The following is a 13,882-nucleotide window of genomic DNA, read 5'->3' on the forward strand; positions in this document are numbered from 1 at the left end:
AATCATGCTTGAACCCTTGTGCGCATGCGTGAGTTTTTTCACGCGTGTCGGTGACGTCATTTCCCTGTGGGCAGGCCTTGAGTGAGATGTGGTCCCGCCCTCTCGGCTGAATTCCTTTGTTTCACGCGCTGCTCGAGACGGCGTGCGTTGCTTTATCAAAATTTTTTCTGGACCTGTGAGGAATATCCGAGTGGACACTATTCGAGAAATTAAGCTGGTTTTCGGTGAAAAGTTTAACGGCTGATGAGAGATTATGGGATGTTTCTGTCGGTGTTCCGTCGTCGGCCTGTTTCGACCTGAAAACATCCTAATTTAAGGCTTAATTCACCCAGGACGTCGTGAGAGAACAGAGAAGATTCAGAAGAGGCCGGCATGAGGACTTTATGCGGACATTCCACTGTTTAAGGACTTTTTTTAATGAAAGATATGCACGCAAATTCGCCGAGTCGTTTCCGTGACGACTCGGCAAATCTGTGTGCACCGCGACAGGAAAAACACCTCCATGTTGAAAACCATTTGTAAAATTCAGGCGGCTTTTGATGGCTTTCAACAAGTGAGTAACTGAGAAATTGTTTAACAGCTTGGGCATGTTCCAACTTGCCCGTTAAGGTTTCCAACGGAGGTGTTTTTCCTGTCGCGACCCCCCGCGGTCGGGTCCGGCCCGACATGCGACTCTGCCCGCACGTTCTTTCATTACAAAATGTCCGTTAACAATGGAATGTCCGAATAAACTCCTCATGCCGACTTCTTCTGAAAGTTCTCTGTTCTCTGATGACTTCCTGGGTCAACAGAGCCTGAAATGTGGAAGTTTTCAACTTGAAACGGCGAGACGCTGCCGCCTCGAAGCGCAGATCGCCGTCAGGCGCCGTGGGCCATCCTTACGGCGACACTACCAGGCCAAAATCTCTCATCAGCCGTTTGATTAAATTCCAGCTGAATTTATCGAATGGTGTCCACTCAGTTGTGCCTTACAGTTTTGAAAAAAATTTGATCAAACAAAGCAGCAGTCTCTGAGCCATTCCTAAACAATGAAAAAATTGACGAGAGGGTGGGCCACTCCTCACTCAAAGACTGCCCACAGGCGAATGACGTAACCGACAGGCGTGAAAAAACTCTTGCATGCCCACGAGGGTTCAAGCATGTCTGATGTAATCACACGTGATTCAAATCCATATGGTTTTTGAAAAAAATAATAAGGTTGGATACTTTTCTAATAGACCTCGTATATCTGTGCACCTATGCGTGTGTTGGTCTTAAAATCAGGTGTCAGGTGCAATGCTCCTACATTGTTGTTGTGAAGAAGCAGAATGCAGACTGCACTGTAAAGGCATCTTGTGGCTGAGCAGCTCCCCACCAGGAGTAACTGAGGCATGCATGTACAAGTCACACTCATAATCAAAAAAAGGATGGACATATTAATGCACATATGGCGTGGGATACTATATGGTGTAAAAACCCTTAGGATGGTGAAACCTAGTACATGATTATGCATAGAAATTTTGTAATCAATCAGACAGAGGCTATCAGTGTTGTTCAGTGACATAATACACAGCGTCCACAGTGTTTAAAGTGGCTCAGTTTAAAAACTGCTGATTAATAGATTGCCCACATGGTCACAGGGTGAGGAAACATAGCATATTATTATAAATATCAAAGTTGGAGCAAAGTGGATAAGACAATCACAAGTTATAGTGAAGAAAGAAAAAATGTGTCAGATGGACAGATACCTGCATGCACATATTCTATATTGCCCATCCTGGCATGGCCAGCTGAGAAAAAAAAAACTGCTCTAATATCTGAGACAACAACATTTGCACACACCTTACATAGTGGGCTCACAATATACATATTGTCAGGCCAGGCGGAGGCCTGGCATCCAGGGCAGCTGGACCCAGAAAGCAGACTCCAAGACTAGGTTTTGGTGAAAGAGAAATCATGGCCTTTATTCCTGGCTTTGGTTTGGTACACATGTGGTCAGTCAGCGAAGCAGAAGTACCAACAGGATTAGGCTGAGACGCAGTCATAAATGAGCAGGGGTCAGAGGCACGAGCAAACACAGACATCTGGGATGAGGCAAGAGGCATGGTCGAGGAGGACAGAGCAGAATCTGGAACACAGCAAGACAAAACTCAGGACTGTGAAAGGTGCTGGAAAGTGTACAAAGACAACAATCTGGCAGGGAACTGTGAGACTGTGAGGGTTTAAATGCTGGTGGACTAATCAGGGTGTGAAACGAGGAACAGGTGGTGTTAACAAGGTGCACGGTGTGGAGCAATCTAGAAAGGGGGCATGGCTAATGGTCAAAGATTAAACACAGTGCAAGATAGAGAGGAAGGGAGTGATATAAGGAACAAAGATACTTGGGCAGGTGCAGGGAGTGTGAGTGAATCGAAACACAAAGCAGACAGAACAAGGCGAGAGACAAAAATATGAGGCAGGTGCAATAATGTGAAGTGAGAACATAATCAGATATGAGTGAGGGATGAGGACATGAGGGCAGGTGCATGGGTGAGGTGCGAAAACAGACAAATGTCTATGGGGAAAAAACTGAGAACCGAGCTACAACAGAAACTGAGGGCAGAATATAATACAACTATGGACAGGAACTTGAACAGAGCATGAATCATGAGAACTAAAGGAGAACCAAGAGACAATAAGTACAAAAGACAAAACTACATAAGAACTTAGCAGAGAAATAATAGGAACATAACCACAAAGACAAAACTTATCTGGAACTGACTAATGACGGAAGAATGCAATAAAGATAATGAAGCAATGACTAAATAATAAACAGAAAGCTAAACCTGATATTAAAGTACAACAGAAAATGACATAAATGAAAACAGCAAAAAGAAACAGTTGATGACTAAATGAAAACACAGCCTGGCAGAACAGAACTGAACAATGGCTAAAGTATAAAAGTAACAAAGAAACAAAGTGACAAAGCAAAATGGAACATGATGAAAATAAATAACTAATAAATCAAAGCTGAGGCAGACGGTGAATAAAGAAAGGGGAAAAATAGGGATCAAAGCCTATATCAGGCCGGGCATGACACATACACTCTGTTTGTGGTGTGGGTGGCAGGTTTGAGTGTCTGTCTGGACCTGGTGGGAGATGTAGGGGGTGAGCGAAGAAGGGCATGGTGCTATCACGCTTCATCTCAGGCAGCTGTGGAGCATGATTGCTGCTTGTACTCAATTTTTCCATGCCAGGGAACCTCTCACTTCTGAGTTCACTTCTGAATAACAAGGAAAAGACTTCAAATGTTAGCCCATAAGCTTTAGACTGTTAAGATAGGGGTATGACAGTCTGTGTTGTGTGGAAGAGTTAAGTTGCAAGTCTCTCTGCTGTACCTTTACACCAGTGGTGTAGTCTACATTTTTGAAGTGGGTAGACTGTAGTGGGTAGACGGTTTCTGCCACTAGTCTTCCGTGTTTTGGCCCGACGCGTCATTCCTATTGGACAATGCAAAGGTACGTCACGGCTCAGAAAGTTGGATTGGCTTGAACTTTGTCTATGTCAGCCTGCCGACAAGCGGCAATACGCGCTCCCGTCAGCATCTAAAAAGCAACGCGTCTCATTGAAAATAATGCTTTTTAGACCATTTTTTGATGTGTCTGACGTATTCAGTGTGAAAGGCCCATTAGCTTAGTGAACAAATAAAAAACTAGCTGTCGTAGGCTAGCCCACTTACCAGAAATGCAGACAGCGTCAGGTTTATCTCCCCCACTCAGAGTGCAAACTTCAGCAATCGGCCCTGAAGCAGCAGGTGGACGTTTTTGAAAAAAAAAAAAATCTAAAACCGAGGCCTGTTTTCTTTTCATTTTTTCGGGTAATAATCACCATCGTTACTTCCAGCATTCTTCTTGTTTGTGTGCGGCTTTCGCGCTGATTAGCTGGTAGCCCCGCCCCATCTCTCTATGAGCCAATTAAAACTCTTATCTAGCAGAGCGAGCAGGGGTGGGACATACGTGCACTCTGCAGTGATGGACGCCTGATGGCTGTGTTTTAAAGGGAGAAAATAAAATTACAGTCAATAAGCGCTTATGTAGACTGAAATTCCCGGTCATTTTAGGTGAGTAGACGGCGTCTACCTGCATTCCACGTAGACTACACCACTGCTTTACACCCAACAATACCTATTATGTGAGTCTGGATATGTTGGCAAGTCTTGCACATAAAGTGCAAAGAGCTACAACCTTCACTGACCCAAGAAAAAGGCAATTGAAAGAAATCCAGAGAAAAAGTAAAAAATTTCCCCATTGCAGCGGCTGTCCAGATCAAATATACCACCTTCCCCAAGAGAGGCAGGTACACCAAAGCCAACAGTGGCAGCATAGAGTGTACTATACTTCCTACCACTGATACACTTTGGCTTCATTCGCAACATAAACTTTCATGAAATAATTTGGTGGCACACTTAAAAAAATTGGTAGTGCTGAGGAAAATCCAAGGTTTTTCTGAAGCTGTCATGTAGGATAGATGTGATAAGTGCTTCAAGATGGACCGAAATTGGTGTCGTACAATCAAGTAACAGTTACGCAATCTTACACATCTGAGAGCCCAGCACATTTTTTTAACATTTTAATTAGATCACACATTAAAATGCTGAAAAGTGGAGATTTTCTTATTCTTTTCTCACAGAACAAGGACAGAGAAAACCGGAATGAGAGACATGTTGAAATAAACATCAGATAAATCAGTCATCTTTTAGTTCTATCTACAATGAGTCCGAGAAGTTTTAATGAATTAACTTTTAGAATTGGTGTTTGGACAACCTCAGATCCAACCCAAACGAATGCAGGTTTTTTTTTTTTTTACTCTTGTAGTTCTGGCATACTTCTGAAAAGCTGTTTAATCAGCTTGCTCAATTAGATTCAGTTTCATACAAAAGTTTTAATTAGCACTGTCTTTCTTCATCTGGGTGCCGTTTGACAAAGTCATGAGAGAGACTGAGAGCGATAGAGGGAGAAGCTGGTGATTTGGTCCTGCCCGCCGTTTCCTCTTCCTCGTTTCTGTGCATGTGTTTCAGTGAGTCATCGTCATGTGACTGCCAGATTGTAATCAGTTCTCTGCACCTGCTGCTGGTTTCTACAGTGTTACACTGACAAACACCAACGATAATCAAGGTTGAAAGGCAGGCAAAGCCAAAAATAACGGACCCTGTCTCGTGGCCTCACAATGCATTTGTGGTTATTTTAGTTTATATTATATGGAAAACACACCAAACATTGCAGCTATAATGCTCAAATAGTAATTGACTGAGAATAAACTCATCCCAGAAGGAAGAGGAAGCACAATAAACATAATAATAATAAAAAATTAAACTAAAATAATTTACATGACATCAACCAAGGTAATAGTAGAAGGCAACAATGAGAGAAGGGTTGAAATACCAACCTAACTCTGGTATTGCATGTTGATGGATCCAGCACACCATGGAACCATTCCTAGTCTTGGATGGCAATTACCCAGTCAAACAACCAGTCCATCCCCACCTCTCAAAGTAACCATATATGGTAGGGGAGGTGATGGTCTAGTTGTTAAAGCGTTGGGCTTGAGACCAGAGGATCCTCGGTTCAAATCCCAGGCTGACCAGAAAATCACTAAGAGCCTTAGTTGCTCTCGGTGCGTACAAGGTACTCCTTGTATGGCAGCACCCTCACATCGGGGTGAATCTGAGGCATTATTTGTAAAGCACTTTGAGTGCCTGATATAAATGCAGTCCCTCTATCTGCTGTAGCAATCGTCCGACTCCATCAGCTGGAGTCCTCAACACTCAGGATTCCACTGGCCAACAATACAAGTGATACTCCTCATTTGAGTCTCCCTGAGTTTGCTCATCTGACACAAAGTCATTACAGAGAGTACTAATGCTGAATGGTAACCAGTGTCTTAGGTCACAAGTCTCACAACCACACAGATGTACCAGGACCCTAAAGACTTAGAGCTTTGCTACCAGAATCGGCAAATACTTATATGTCCATGAACTTCTCGAGCTTAAAACAAAACATTGAGAACGTGACTTACAGCACTCTCCAGTATTAAGGGGTTAATGCACTGAGACAGGACAGTGGTGACACCAGGTTGTGGAAGTAGTCATGGAGTAATGCAGTTTGGCTGAAGCATTAAAAATGCACTCACAAGCCATTCCTGACTAAGGGCCCCTTCACACGTACGAATAAGTACAACTCAGGGCGACTCATGGCGAAACAGCTCATGCAACCCCTGACAAAAATTATAGAATCACCGGCCTCGGAGGATGTTCATTCAGTTGTTTAATTTTGTAGAAAAAAAGCAGATCACAGACATGACATAAAACTAAAGTAATTTCAAATGGCAACTTTCTGGCTTTAAGAAACACTGTAAGAAATCAAGAAAAGAAATTGTGGCAGTCAGTAACGGTTACTTTTTTAGACCAAGCAGAGGGAAAAAAAAATATGGAATCACTCAATTCTGAGGAAAAAATTATGGAATCATGAAAAACAAAAGAACGCTCCAACACATCACTAGTATTTTGTTGCACCACCTCTGACTTTTATAACAGCTTGCAGTCTCTGAGGCATGGATTTAATGAGTGACAAACAGTACTCTTCATCAATCTGGCTCCAACTTTCTCTGATTGCTGTTGCCAGATCAGCTTTCCAGGCTGGAGCCAGCATCATCACGTTGCCCAATGCAGAAAAAAAATTGTGGCAGTCAGTAACGGTTACTTTTTTAGACCAAGCAGAGGGAAAAAAAATATGGACTCCCTCAATTCTGAGGAATAAATTATGGAATCACCCTGTAAATTTTCATCCCCAAAACTAACACCTGCATCAAATCAGATCTGCTCGTTAGTCTGCATCTAAAAAAGAGTGATCACACCTTGGAGAGCTGTTACACCAAGTGGACTGACATGAATCATGGCTCCAACACGAGAGATGTCAATTTAAACAAAGGAGAGGATTATCAAACTCTTAAAAGTGGGAAAAACATCACGCAATGTTGCAAAAGATGTTGGTTGTTCACAGTCAGCTGTGTCTAAACTCTGGACCAAATACAAACAACATGGCAAGGTTGTTAAAGGCAAACATACTGGTAGACCAAGGAAGACATCAAAGTGTCAAGACAGAAAACTTAAAGCAATATGTCTCAAAATCGAAAAATGCACAACAAAACAAATGAGGAAACGAATGGGAGGAAACTGGAGTCAACGTCTGTGACCGAACTGTAAGAAACCGCCTAAAGGAAATGGGATTTACATACAGAAAAGCTAAACGAAAGCCATCATTAACACCTAAACAGAAAAAAACAAGGTTACAATGGGCTAAGGAAAAGCAATCGTGGACTGTGGATGACTGGATGAAAGTCATATTCAGTGATGAATCTCGAATCTGCACTGGGCAAGGTGATGATGCTGGAACTTTTGTTTGGTTGCCGTTCCAATGAGATTTATAAAGATGACTGCCTGAAGAGAACATGTAAATTTCCACAGTCATTGATGATATGGGGCTGCATGTCAGGTAAAGGCACTGGGGAGATGGCTTTCATTACATCATCAATAAATGCACAAGTTTACGTTGATATTTTGGACACTTTTCTTATCCCATCAATTGAAAGGATGTTTGGGGATGATGAAATTATTTTTCCAAGATGATAATGCATCTTACCATAGAGCAAAAACTGTGAAAACATTCCTTGCAAAAAGACACATAGGGTCAATGTCATGGCCTGCAAATAGTCCGGATCTTAATTCAATTGAAAATCTTTGGTGGAAGTTGAAGAAAATGGTCCATGACAAGGCTCCAACCTGCAAAGCTGATCTGGCAACAGCAATCAGAGAAAGTTGGAGCCAGATTGATGAAGAGTTACTGTTTGTCACTCATTAAGTCCATGCCTCAGAGACTGCAAGCTGTTATAAAAGCCAGAGGTGGTGCAACAAAATACTAGTGATGTGTGGAGCGTTCTTTTGTTTTTCATGATTCCATAATTTTTTCCTCAGAATTGAGTGATTCCATATTTTTTTTCCCTCTGCTTGGTCTAAAAAGTAACCGTTACTGACTGCCACAATTTTTCTCCTGATTTCTTATAGTGTTTCTTAAAGCCAGAAAGTTGCCATTTTGAAATGACTTTAGTTTTGTGTCATGTCTGTGATCTGCTTTTTTTCTACAAAATTAAACAACTGAATGAACATCCTCTGAGGCCGGTGATTCCATAATTTTTGCCAGGGGTTGTATGAGCGAACCATGAAAACATCACACCAACAGTCAGGTGTGCACGATCCCATTGCGACGGTTCATGCATGCGACGGTGTCTTTCGAGCAGGAACACAGTGCGAGCAGCTGCACCACTTCACGCTGCTGATGTGGAGAACAATAAAATAAAAAACAGCTGTATAATTAGTGGATATCACTGGGTTGATATAAATAATACATAAAAGGGGACGCAATACAGAACCCCGCAGTTAAATAACCCTGGTTAAAAAAATGTCACTCATGGGATTTGAACCCATAAGCTCTGATAACCAGACAGAAACTTTACCACTGTGCTATCATCACTGGCCTGTAATCAATGCAGAAAAAATGCCTGAAATCAACAAGGATATCAATTAATCAATTTTTTTTTATATAGCGCCAAATCACAACCAAACAGTTGCCCCAAGGCGCTTTATATTGTAAGGGCAAGGCCATACAATAATTATGTAAAACCCCAACGGTCAAAACGACCCCCTGTGAGCAAGCACTTGGCTACAGTGGGAAGGAAAAACTCCCCTTTTAACAGGAAGAAACCTCCAGCAGAACCAGGCTCAGGGAGGGGCAGTCTTCTGCTGGGACTGGTTGGGGCTGAGGGAGAGAACCAGGAAAAAGACATGCTGTGGAGGGGAGCAGAGATCGATCACTAATGATTAAATGCAGAGTGGTGCATACAGAGCAAAAAGAGAAGAAACAGTGCATCATGGGAACCCCCCAGCAGTCTAAGTCTATAGCAGCATAACTAAGGGATGGTTCAGGGTCACCTGATCCAGCCCTAACTATAAGCTTTAGCAAAAAGGGAAAGTTTTAAGCCTAATCTTAAAAGTAGAGAGGGTGTCCTGTCTCCCTGATCTGAATTGGGAGCTGGTTCCACAGGAGAGGAGCCTGAAAGCTGAAGGCTCTGCCTCCCATTCTACTCTTACAAACCCTAGGAACTACAAGTAAGCCTGCAGTCTGAGAGCGAAGCGCTCTATTGGGGTGATATGGAGGAGGAGCGCTGTGTGCAGCCACTGCAGCCTGGCACAAAGGCGAAGGATGTTTTATATATTTCCATGTGAGGACAGCAGGCAGAGACACGCCCCTCACGGAGGAATGTGTATGTTCATTTCCTTTATAATCACGGAACATGTTCTCAAGCTGGGACGTCAGGAACAGAGATATTACAGCCGCAACTGTGAGTGGACACGCCCGTCCATCCCTTCAGCACTCAGACCAATGTTTCCCTCTGTGTTATGTGGTCATTCATTTTTGTTATTTATTATGTAACTGCGTATGTAGGTATTGTCGTAATTATTCATACACCCGTCGTGGTGGTTTCTGTGTTTGTAATGTGTGCACTGAGCCGTCATCCAGCTGTCAGTATGCTGTGATCAGCTGACAGGCCCCTCCCCGTGCTGTGTATGATCAGGACCTGGCTGTCCGGCCAACCATGTGATCAGATCTGTACATAATATAAGCATTTTATGCAAATGTCATGCGCAAATTCCACCAATTCAACCAAATGTGTGAAGGGGGCACGAAGAGAGGAAGCTCCACAGCCACTGAGGAATCCCAACACCATCACATAGTGGCTCAAACACTTGAAAGGGGCACTCACGGTCACGCTAGCCACTACAGATTCAAGATTGATCTGACCTCAAGATGCAGTCTGCCCCCCACACAACATGGTGCAAGGGGTGCTCACCTGACCTCAACCAAGAGGACATGCACTCCAAGTGTCCCAGAAAACCAAGCCCATTCCAAGAAACAATTCCAGGTCATTTGGGTCAAACATCAGTCAAATTGTCGTCGCCTTTAATGTCTTCATGCCCACAGGTATTACTATCTATTTAGATTACGGGACACTCAGTGCCGTCTTAAAAAGTCATCTTTTTGTGAACTCACATCTTAATTTGTCTATTTCATGCAAGTTATTCATTTTTAGCTGATATAAATCTGCATCTCTACAGCAAAATCTCTTGCTGCCTAACTTTTATCACCATCAAAGGTAACTCTATATCACCATCATGTGAATGCAGCATCCATGAACTTCTATTTCTTTTCGCAATGATGAGCGGGTCTTATCACAGACTGCAAGTCCATTTCAATTCAATGTACAACACAAAGAAAAACCTTCACAAAATGGGGAACAAGTCTTATTCAGACCGAGAGTGGAACAGTAATTGCAAAGCTTAATTGGCTAGATGGCATCTTGTTAATTGAATTAGCAGCGAGAGAAAAAGGAATGTGCTAACTCGGGACAATGTCACAGAATGACGTTGAGAGATTGACAGAGAAAGAAAGTGAGCGAAAGGTTGAAGGATAAATGTGGTACGGTGAAAGACAAGAGATGTAGAGAAGACGATACAAGTGTCAACAGAAGCCGGGGAAATGACGAGAGATGGAGGAGAGGACCCTTCAGTGAGAGAATGGCTCAAGAGGAGGAGGATTACAGGGGGCGCGAACAGAAACATGATATACTGAAGGGGACGACGGGAAAAGGTCAAACGGACTTTGCTTCTTATCAAACAGCCAGTTAGAATGAATGTTACAATGGAATGCATGTACACTACAGTGTGCATATTCAGTTGACAGACACACACATACAGTTTGTGCACACTTTGTATTGCTCCAAAGGGAGAACGTTTGTGTCAAAGGTTCACGTCTGATTGCAACTACAGTTAACTGAACTGTGTCCTATTTCAGATGCATCAATGTCAAGATGTTTGAGTCTGTGTCTGTACCAGGATGAGCTGCTGAAGGTAATCATTTTTCTTTTACTCTTACAAGTTGTCTCTGTCGGCCTCTTGTCTTTAGTGTCTGTGTTGTTGGTGATGGCCACAACTTGAAAATAGAAGCTCTGACAGATTGATTTCTGCCATGTTATTCTGTACTACAGACAGAAAAGTACACTGAGAATAAAATACTTGTGTCACACTTTTTTCAGTTTACAGTGGTTTAGGTCTCTATCACAAGATTGCCACTTCATGACAACTGTATGGGATCGGGGTATTTTTGTACAGTTGTGTTCAAAATAATAGCAGTGGGTTTAAAAAAGTAAGTAAAGCGCAAAATCCTTATAATAACTTTTATTTCCATACATGAAAATGCATTGGGAACACTGCACATTCTATTCCAAATCAAAACATGAAGAAAAATGTATCAAATTTGTTATTAGTTTACAGAAAGTGAAGAAAAAGGAAACTGATTGGCTGAAACCTGCTGTCCTCCCCTTATATGGGGAGGTGATGGTCTAGTGGTTAAGGCATTGGGCTTGAGACCAGAAGATCCTCCATTCAAATCCCAGCCTGACCGGAAAATCATTAAGGGCACTTGGGCAAGGTCCTTAATGTTCATGTTCAAGTCCCTGCATGTTCATGATAGGTGACGGTGGAGTGGGATTTGACATTGATGACCATGTGGCGCCACCTGTGCGACACATCATCAGTTGTGTATCCTGGCATCATCGGGTGTTTTGGCCATTTCCTCACAAGACACCCTCTGCCAGGGTTGGCCCACCACAGGCTGATCAGACCTGGGTGTGTGTTGCACGGCGGCACCACATGGTCATCTGGCAGCCCACGTTGTGTCCCTGCACTTGAGCCACAACCAGTGGCTGCTTTGCTCAGCTGCCGCGGACAGTTCTTTTATTGCCCTCCGTTGGCCCTGCTCTCTGATGCCAACTTCCTTCAGCAGTCCTGTGGTACTTCTGGACACAAAGCCTCTACAACCCACCTCCACAGGCCACACCTTCACATTCCAGCCCCGCCCCTCTGCTTCAGCTGCTAGGTTGGCATACCGCAGCCTCTTCCTCTCATATGCCTCTCCGATCGCATCCTTCCATGGGACAGTGAGCTCCACAATGAAGATGCACTGGCAGGAATTGGACCATAGGACCAGGTCCGGGTGCAAGTTTGTCACTGTGATTTCGGGTGGAAAGCTAAGCCTCTGACTGAGGTCCACCCGCATTTCCCAGTCCCGGGCTATGGTCAGTGGGCCCGCCTCCAGAGGAGCTGGCTTGGTCCCCCTTTTCTCCACTTTCTGGACAAATGGCATCTTCCATGGGACAACAGGCTGGGAATTTGGAGGCATGGCATTGGTAGTTACCTTTTTTTCCCTCAAGTTTGGCAGCCAAGCATTTCAGCACCTGATTGTGGTGCCAAGTGTATCTTCCTTGAGTCAGGCTGGTCTTACAACCCACCAAGATATGCTTGAGGCTTGCGGGGACTGCACACAGGGGACAGGCTGGTTCCTTTCCATACCAGAGGTGTAAGTTGGTTGGAGAGGGCAGGACATCATATGTGGCCCTGACGATGAAACTAAGCCTGTTAGCCTCCATGCTCCACAGCTCGTCCCATGTTATTCTCCTCCTCTCAACCTTCTCCCACTTCATCCAACAGCCTTGCTGCACTTGGGAGACTGCTTTGGCGCACCTAGCCGCTTCCTCCTGATTGTGCACCTCCTCCACTACCATATGCCGCTGTTCACTTGGATTGGCCTTTTGCCATGTGGGTGTTACTTGCATGCCAAAACCTCCTGCCATGCTGGACATGCCCTACTACATCCCAGTGCCTGAGGGCGGCCTTTGCCACTGCAACTGCTGCCGATGGTTTCCATTTTCTTCCCATTGCTAGTGTTGGAGACGCACCTCTGATGAATGGATCCCGGAATTCAGTGAGGGTCATTTCCAGCCTTGCTTTGGCACACTTATATTCCCTCCACCAAGGCTTGAGACTGGGAGGGAGAGGGCTCCATTACCGTACAGGCCTATGCTGCTAAGGCATTTGGGCAGTCCAAGCCACTTCCTCACCTGCACGTTCACCAGCCTCTCCAGCCGGATGGCATGGGATAAAGTGACCTCGTAGATGGAAATTGGCCACATGAGGTGGGGCAGCAGTCCAAACTGAAAGCACCACAGTTTCAGCTTTTCCAGGGAGAGCAGTGCTGGATGGATGCTTGAGGCCACTGATGGTATCCTGCTTGAGTTGCTCCACCTGCTCCGAGTCTTTGAGATGTGCACTGTACCAGCGGCCAAGACTTTTGATAGGCTTCTCCAGAACTGTTGGTATTGGCTCGTGTTGACGTGGAACTTCTCATTAGCAAGCTGGCCTTTGGACTATAGAGATGCTGCGGGATTTGCTGGGTTTGATCGCCATCCGTGCCCCTTGAATGTTTTCTCTGGAGTTTATCCAGTAAGCGCTTGGTACATGCAACTGTTGTTGTTTACTGTTGTCATGTCATCCATGTAAGCCTGATTGGAGGAAGACGCAGCCCGTTTTTACACCACCCATTCGCGATGCTCGGATGATGAGCTCCATTGCCATAGTAAACGCCAATGGGGGAAATGGTGCAGCCCGCCATAATGCCAACCTCGAGGTGCTGCCAGGCAGTTGTGCTAGCCTGCGCTGTGACAAAACTGAAGGTCCTGGAAGTAAGCTTGACCAGCCTTGTGATGGCTTCTGGTACTTGGAAGAAGTGAACGCTGCCCACAACATCTCATGAGGCACGGATCCAAAGGCATTGGGGAGATCTAGGAAGACCAACATGCAGGTCTTCCTCCTTCATTGCACATCTGTATCTGGTGCCAGATGACATTTGTGTGTTCCAGACAGCCTGAGAATCCACTTATCCCTGCTTTCTGCACTGAGGTGTCAACAAAGTTGTTC

Source organism: Thalassophryne amazonica, chromosome 5 (genome assembly GCF_902500255.1).
Source record: "Thalassophryne amazonica chromosome 5, fThaAma1.1, whole genome shotgun sequence".
NCBI classification, from domain to species: Eukaryota; Metazoa; Chordata; class Actinopteri; order Batrachoidiformes; family Batrachoididae; genus Thalassophryne; species Thalassophryne amazonica.